The sequence below is a fragment of the Nerophis ophidion genome, linkage group LG26 (genome assembly GCF_033978795.1).
Source record: "Nerophis ophidion isolate RoL-2023_Sa linkage group LG26, RoL_Noph_v1.0, whole genome shotgun sequence".
Taxonomy (NCBI): Eukaryota; Metazoa; Chordata; class Actinopteri; order Syngnathiformes; family Syngnathidae; genus Nerophis; species Nerophis ophidion.
Window position 1 is genome coordinate 39387401 of NC_084636.1, and position 7554 is coordinate 39394954.

At 36.6% G+C, this 7554-nt stretch overlaps 1 protein-coding gene across 2 annotated transcripts in view; it reads right to left on the minus strand.

The window, feature by feature from the left end:
- LOC133543729 (vigilin-like) overlaps positions 1-7216 on the minus strand; it is a 75719-nt gene extending 68503 nt beyond the window's left edge. For both annotated transcript variants that reach the window (XM_061888479.1, XM_061888477.1), the window contains exon 1: positions 7080-7216. The gene's annotated coding sequence lies outside the window, so the exon portion shown is untranslated. The remainder of the gene's footprint in view (positions 1-7079) is intronic.
- Between the last annotated feature and the right edge of the window lie 338 nt (positions 7217-7554).

Consider the following 7554-nt stretch of genomic DNA (forward strand, 5'->3'; position numbering starts at 1 on the left):
AACAAAAGTCGTAATAATACGAGCGCGACAAAAAAAAGTGTAATGTTCAGTAATATCAGAAATACGACAATAAAACGTGTTATGTTCAGAGACTAGCGTAAGAATTACGCCAGAATACACGGATGTATATTGACAACTTTTAACAAAACGTTTGCAAAACGTTTCATCTTCTATGAACTATAGCATGTTTTATCTACGAGTGTAAAAACAAACACTTAGCTAACCGTAATAACCAGATAGGCAAATATTGCATCATCATATCAGCGGCACAATGGTGCAACATGGATGTACATTGCCAGTTTAACAAAATGTGTCGTCTTCGATAAACTTTTGCAGGTTTTATCGACGACTGTAAAAAAACAACACTTCACTAACTCTTACTACCAGATAAGTAAACATTACATCATCATATTGACGGCACAACATGGATGTACATTGCCAGTTTTCAACAAAACGTGTCGTCTTCTAAAGACTTTTACAGGTTTTATCAACGAGTGTAGATAAACAAACACTTTTCCAACCGTTATTACCAGTTCAGAAAGTGTTACATCATCATATCGGTGGCACAATGGTGCAACATGGATGTACATTGCCAGCTTTCAACAAAACGTTTGCCAAACATGTCGTTTACTATAAACTTTTGCAGGGTTTATCGACGGGTGTAAAAAAAAAAAAAACAGTTAGCCAACTGTTATTACCAGTTAAGCAAACATTACATCATCATATCAGCGGCACAATGATGCAACATGGATGTACATTGCCAATTTTCAACAAAACGTGTCATCTTCTATAGACTTTAGCAGGTTTTATTGACCAGTGTAAAAAAACAAACACTTTGCTAACTGTTATTACCAGTTCAGGAAGTATTACATCATCATATCTGTGGCACAATGGTGCAACATGGATGTACATTGCCAATTTTCAACAAAACGTGTCGTCTTCTATAAATGTTTGCAGGTTTTATTGACGAGTGGAAAAAAGCAAACAGTTAACTGTTATTACCAGGTAAGCAAATATTACATAATCACATCGGCGGCACAATGGTGCAACATGGATGTACATTGCCAATTTTCAACAAACGTCTCGTATTCTATAAACTTTTGCAGGTTTTATCTACGAGTGTAAAAAAACAAACACTTTGCTAATTGTTATTACCAGTTCAGGAAGTATTACATCATCATATATCTGTGGCACAATGATGCAACATGGATGTACATTGCCAATTTTCAACAAAACGTGTCATCTTCTATAGACTTTAGCAGGTTTTATTGACCAGTGTAAAAAAACAAACACTTTGCTAACTGTTATTACCAGTTCAGGAAGTATTACATCATCATATCTGTGGCACAATGGTGCAACATGGATGCACATTGCCAATTTTCAACAAAACGTGTCGTCTTCTATAAATGTTTGCAGGTTTTATTGACGAGTGGAAAAAAGCAAACAGTTAACTGTTATTACCAGGTAAGCAAATATTACATAATCACATCGGCGGCACAATGGTGCAACATGGATGTACATTGCCAATTTTCAACAAACGTCTCGTATTCTATAAACTTTTGCAGGTTTTATCTACGAGTGTAAAAAAACAAACACTTTGCTAATTGTTATTACCAGTTCAGGAAGTATTACATCATCATATATCTGTGGCACAATGATGCAACATGGATGTACATTGCCAATTTTTAAACAAAACGTGTCGTCTTCTATAGACTTTTGCAGGTTTAATCAACGAGTGTAAAAAAACAAATAATTAACTGTTATTACCAGGATGGATATACATTGCCAATTTTCAACAAAACGTCTCGTCTTCTATAAACTTTTGCAGGTTGTATCTATGAGTGTAAAAAAAAAACAGTTAACTGTTATTACCAGTTCAGGAAGTATTACATCATCATATATCTGCGGCACAATGGTGCAACATGGATGTACATTGCCAATTTTCAACAAAACGCCTCGTCTTCTATAAACTTTTGCAGGTTTTATCTACGAGTGTAAAAAAACAAACACTTTGCTAATTGTTATTACCAGTTCAGGAAGTATTACATCATCATATATCTGTGGCACAATGGTGCAACATGGATGTACATTGCCAATTTTCAACAAAATGTGTCGTCTTCTATAAATGTTTGCAGGTTTAATCAACGAGTGTAAAAAAAACAAATACTTAGTTAACTGTTATTACCAGGATGGATGTACATTGCCAATTTTCAACAAAACGTCTCGTCTTCTATAAACTTTTGCAGGTTGTAGCTATGAGTGTAAAAAAAAAAAAACAGTTAACTGTTATTACCAGTTCAGGAAGTATTACATCATCATATATCTGTGGCACAATGGTGCAACATGGATGTACATTGCCAATTTTCAACAAAACGTGTCGTCTTCTATAAATGTTTGCAGGTTTTATTGACGAGTGGAAAAAAGCAAACACTTAGTTAACTGTTATTACCAGGTAAGCAAATATTACATAATCACATCGGCGGCACAATGGTGCAACATGGATGTACATTGCCAATTTTCAACAAAACGTGTCGTCTTCTATAGACTTTTGCAGGTTTTATCTACGAGTGTAAAAAAACAAACACTTTGCTAATTGTTATTACCAGTTCAGGAAGTATTACATCATCATATATCTGTGGCACAATGGTGCAACATGGATGTACATTGCCAATTTTCAACAAAACGTGTCGTCTTCTATAAACTTTTGCAAGTTGTATATATGAGTGTAAAAAAAAAACAGTTAACTGTTATTACCAGGATGGATATACATTGCCAATTTTCAACAAAACGTCTCGTCTTCTATAAACTTTTGCAGGTTGTATCTATGAGTGTAAAAAAAAACAGTTAACTGTTATTACCAGTTCAGGAAGTATTACATCATCATATATCTGTGGCACAATGGTGCAACATGGATGTACATTGCCAATTTTGAACAAAACGTTTGCAAACCGGACATCTTCTATGAACTATTGGATGTTTTATCAACGAGTGTAAAAAAACAAAATAAACAGTTCGCTAACTGTTATTACCAGGTAAGCAAACATTACATCATCAATGGTACAACATTGATGTATATTGCCAATTTTCGACAAAACGTATCGTCTTCTATTAACTTTTGCAGGTTTAATCAACGAGTGTAAAAAAACAAATACTTAGTTAACTGTTATCACCAGGATGGATATACATTGCCAATTTTCAACAAAACGTCTCGTCTTCTATAAACTTTTGCAGTGTAAAAAAAAAAAACAGTTAAATGTTATTACCAGTTCAGGAAGTATTACATCATCATATATCCGCGGCACAATGGTGCAACATGGATGTACATTGCCAATTTTCAAAAAAACGTCTCGTCTTCTATAAATTTTTGCAGGTTGTATCTATGAGTGTAAAAAAAAAACAGTTAACTGTTATTACCAGTTCAGGAAGTATTAGCTCACCGCAAAAACCTGGTGAGCAAATATTACATATCGGCAGCACAATGGTGCAACATGGATGTATAATGACAACTTTTAAGAAAACGTTTGCAAAACATGTCATCTTCTATAAATGTTTACAAGTTTTATCAGCGAATGTAAAGAAACAAACACTTAGTTAACTGTTATTACCAGGTAAGCAAACATTGCATCATCATATATCTGTGGCACAATGATGCAACATGGATGTACATTGCCAATTTTCAACAAAACGTGTCGTCTTCTATAAATGTTTGCAGGTTTTATTGACGAGTGGAAAAAAGCAAACAGTTAACTGTTATTACCAGTTAAGCAAATATTACATAATCACATCGGCGGTACAATGGTGCAACATGGATGTACATTGCCAATTTTCAACAAAACGTCTCGTCTTCTATAAACTTTTGCATGTTTTATCTATGAGTGTAAAAAAAAAGTTAACTGTTATTACCAGTTCAGGAAGTATTACATCATCATATATCTTTGGCACAATGATGCAACATGGATGTACATTGCCAATTTTCAACAAAACTTCTTGTCTTCTATAAACTTTTGCAGGTTGTATTTATGAGTGTAAAAAATAAAAGTTAACTGTTATCACCAGTTCAGGAAGTATTACATCATCATATATTTGCGGCACAATGGTGCAACATGGATGTACATTGCCAATTTTCGACAAAACGTATCGTCTTTTATTAACTTTCGCAGGTTTAATCAACGAGTGTAAAAACACAAGTACTTAGTTAACTGTTATTACCAGGATGGATATACATTGCCAATTTTCAACAAAACGTCTTGTCTTCTATAAACTTTTGCAGGTTGTATCTATGAGTGTAAAAAAAAAAAACAGTTAACTGTTATTACCAGTTCAGGAAGTATTACATCATCATATATCTGCGGCACAATGGTGCAACATGGATGTATAATGACAACTTTTAAGAAAACGTTTGCAAAACATGTCATCTTCTATAAATGTTTACAAGTTTTATCAGCGAATGTAAAGAAACAAACACTTAGTTAACTGTTATTACCAGGTAAGCAAACATTGCATCATCATATATCTGTGGAACAATGGTGCAACATGGATGTACATTACCAATTTTCAACAAAACGTGTCGTCTTCTATAAATGTTTGCAGGTTTTATTGACGAGTGGAAAAAGCAAACAGTTAACTGTTATTACCAGGTAAGCAAATATTACATAATCACATCGGCGGCACAATGGTGCAACATGGATGCACATTGCCAATTTTCAACAAAACGTGTCGTCTTCTATAAACTTTTGCAGGTTTTATCTACGAGTGTAAAAAAACAAACACTTTGCTAATTGTTATTACCAGTTCAGGAAGTATTACATCATCATATATCTGTGGCACAATGGTGCAACATGGATGTACATTGCCAATTTTCAACAAAATGTGTCGTCTTCTATAAATGTTTGCAGGTTTAATCAACGAGTGTAAAAAAAACAAATACTTAGTTAACTGTTATTACCAGGATGGATGTACATTGCCAATTTTCAACAAAACGTCTCGTCTTCTATAAACTTTTGCAGGTTGTATCTATGAGTGTAAAAAAAAAAAACAGTTAACTGTTATTACCAGTTCAGGAAGTATTACATCATCATATATCTGTGGCACAATGGTGCAACATGGATGTACATTGCCAATTTTCAACAAAACGTGTCGTCTTCTATAAATGTTTGCAGGTTTTATTGACGAGTGAAAAAAAGCACAATTAACTGTTATTGCCAGGTAAGCAAATATTACATAATCACATCGGCGGCACAATGGTGCAACATGGATGTACATTGCCAATTTTCAACAAAACGCCTCGTCTTCTATAGACTTTTGCATGTTTTATCTACGAGTGTAAAAAAACAAACACTTTGCTAATTGTTATTACCAGTTCAGGAAGTATTACATCATCATATCTGCAGCACAATGGTGCAACATGGTTGCACATTGCCAATTTTCAACAAAACGTGTCATCTTCTATAGACTTTTGCAGGTTTTATCTATGAGTGTAAAAAAAAACAGTTAACTGTTATTACCAGTTCAGGAAGTATTACATCATCATATATCTGTGGCACAATGGTGCAACATGGATGCACATTGCCAATTTTCAACAAAACGTCTCGTCTTCTATAAACTTTTGCAGGTTGTATCTATGAGTGTAAAAAAAAAGTTAACTGTTATTACCAGTTCAGGAAGTATTACATCATCATATATCTGTGGCACAATGGTGCAACATGGATATACATTGCCAATTTTCAACAAAACGCCTCATCTTCTATAAACTTTTGCAGGTTGTATCTATGAGTGTAAAAAAAAAGTTAACTGTTATTACCAGTTCGGGAAGTATTACATCATCATATATCTGTGGCACAATGGTGCAACATGGATGCACATTGCCAATTTTCAACAAAATGTCTCGTCTTCTATAAACTTTTGCAGGGTGTATTTATGAGTGTAAAAAAAAAAAGTTAACTGTTATTACCAGTTCAGGAAGTATTACATCATCATATATCTGTGGCACAATGGTGCAACATGGATGCACATTGCCAATTTTCAACAAAATGTCTCGTCTTCTATAAACTTTTGCAGGGTGTATTTATGAGTGTAAAAAAAAAAAGTTAACTGTTATTACCAGTTCGGGAAGTATTACATCATCATATATCTGCGGCACAATGGTGCAACATGGATGCACAGCAGTACACATGAGAACTATCAGTGTTTCAGTCTTGCGATTAAAAAATGAAATACCTCGGTGCCAACTTGGTTTTGTGGAGGATCTGCTAGTCCACCTGGCATTAATCTCACAACTCACTAGGAAGATGAGTAGAACAGATCTTAATCCCGGATTAGGGATTAAAGTAGCCGGCTAAAAAGTGACACCTCAGTTAGCTCGCTGCCGTCGAGCTGGACTCCTTAAGACTTCTTGGGACCAAACCGCAAAAGACGGTTAACGGAGGTGTGTTGTCAACAACAACAACAACAAATAACCTCGCCATCAATGGCGAGAAGAAAAAAACCGAGTGTTTACGTTGAAGGATCACGGATAAGTAACGGCGGTTAGCGAAGTTGCAGCAAACTTGGTCCCGAGGAGTGACACGTAGCCGCCGTGCTAACCTAGCCGCTATGCTAACGTAGCCTCCGTGCTAACGTTGCGACACAACTTTAATGCACAGCACATGACACAACGTGGCGTCACCGGCAACGTTAACTCATGGCCCTTTTTCTATTTATTCACACATTGTTGGCTATTTTTGGATGTTGTTTTTTTTTGCAGGGCGGGGGGGCGCTTAGACGCGGGTATTGTTGAAAAAGTCCCAAGTTAAGTTAGCATTAGCTGGCTAGCCGCGTTAGCTGGGCTCGGCTAGCCGGCTATAAAGTCCACGTAGGCACACACACACACACACACACACACACACACACACACACACACACACACACACACACACACACACACACACACTCGAGTCAGGCCAGAACCCACGTCAAGGAGCAAGGCGACACAAGTGTCAGGCCGCCCAGGCGTGGGTTCTAGCCGGCGTGACGGCGCGCTGACAGGACGGTAAAAAAAAAAAAAAAAAGAAGCAACAAAAAAAAGGTGTAGCGTGACTTACTTGTGTTTTATGTTCTCGTCTGCCCAGAAGGTGCAGGAGCAGAGATGAGAATTCCACTGGCGAGAAGGTGGGAGTGGGAGTGACGCATATATAGCAGCGACGCCCTCCAATCCTGGCCGGCGACGTCACGTCAGAGTCCGGTTACACGCCAGTCATCCTTCCAGCACACACCTCCGGGCCTGGCGGACAGGGCCGCCGCGGCCTGATTTGGGGCCCTGGTCCCCGGTCCCCCCCACTCAAAAATAATTTATCATGATAATAGTATTAAGGGTTTATACACATTTGTAAATGACTCTTTGACTTCTGTAACGTATTATTTTCGGGTCTCCCAATGTCTAGCATTAAAAGATTACAGTTGGTACAAAATGCGGCTGCTAGACTTTTGACAAGAACAAGAAAGTTTGATCATATTACGCCTGTACTGTATATACCTTTATATACATATATACATACATATATACCTATACTGTATATA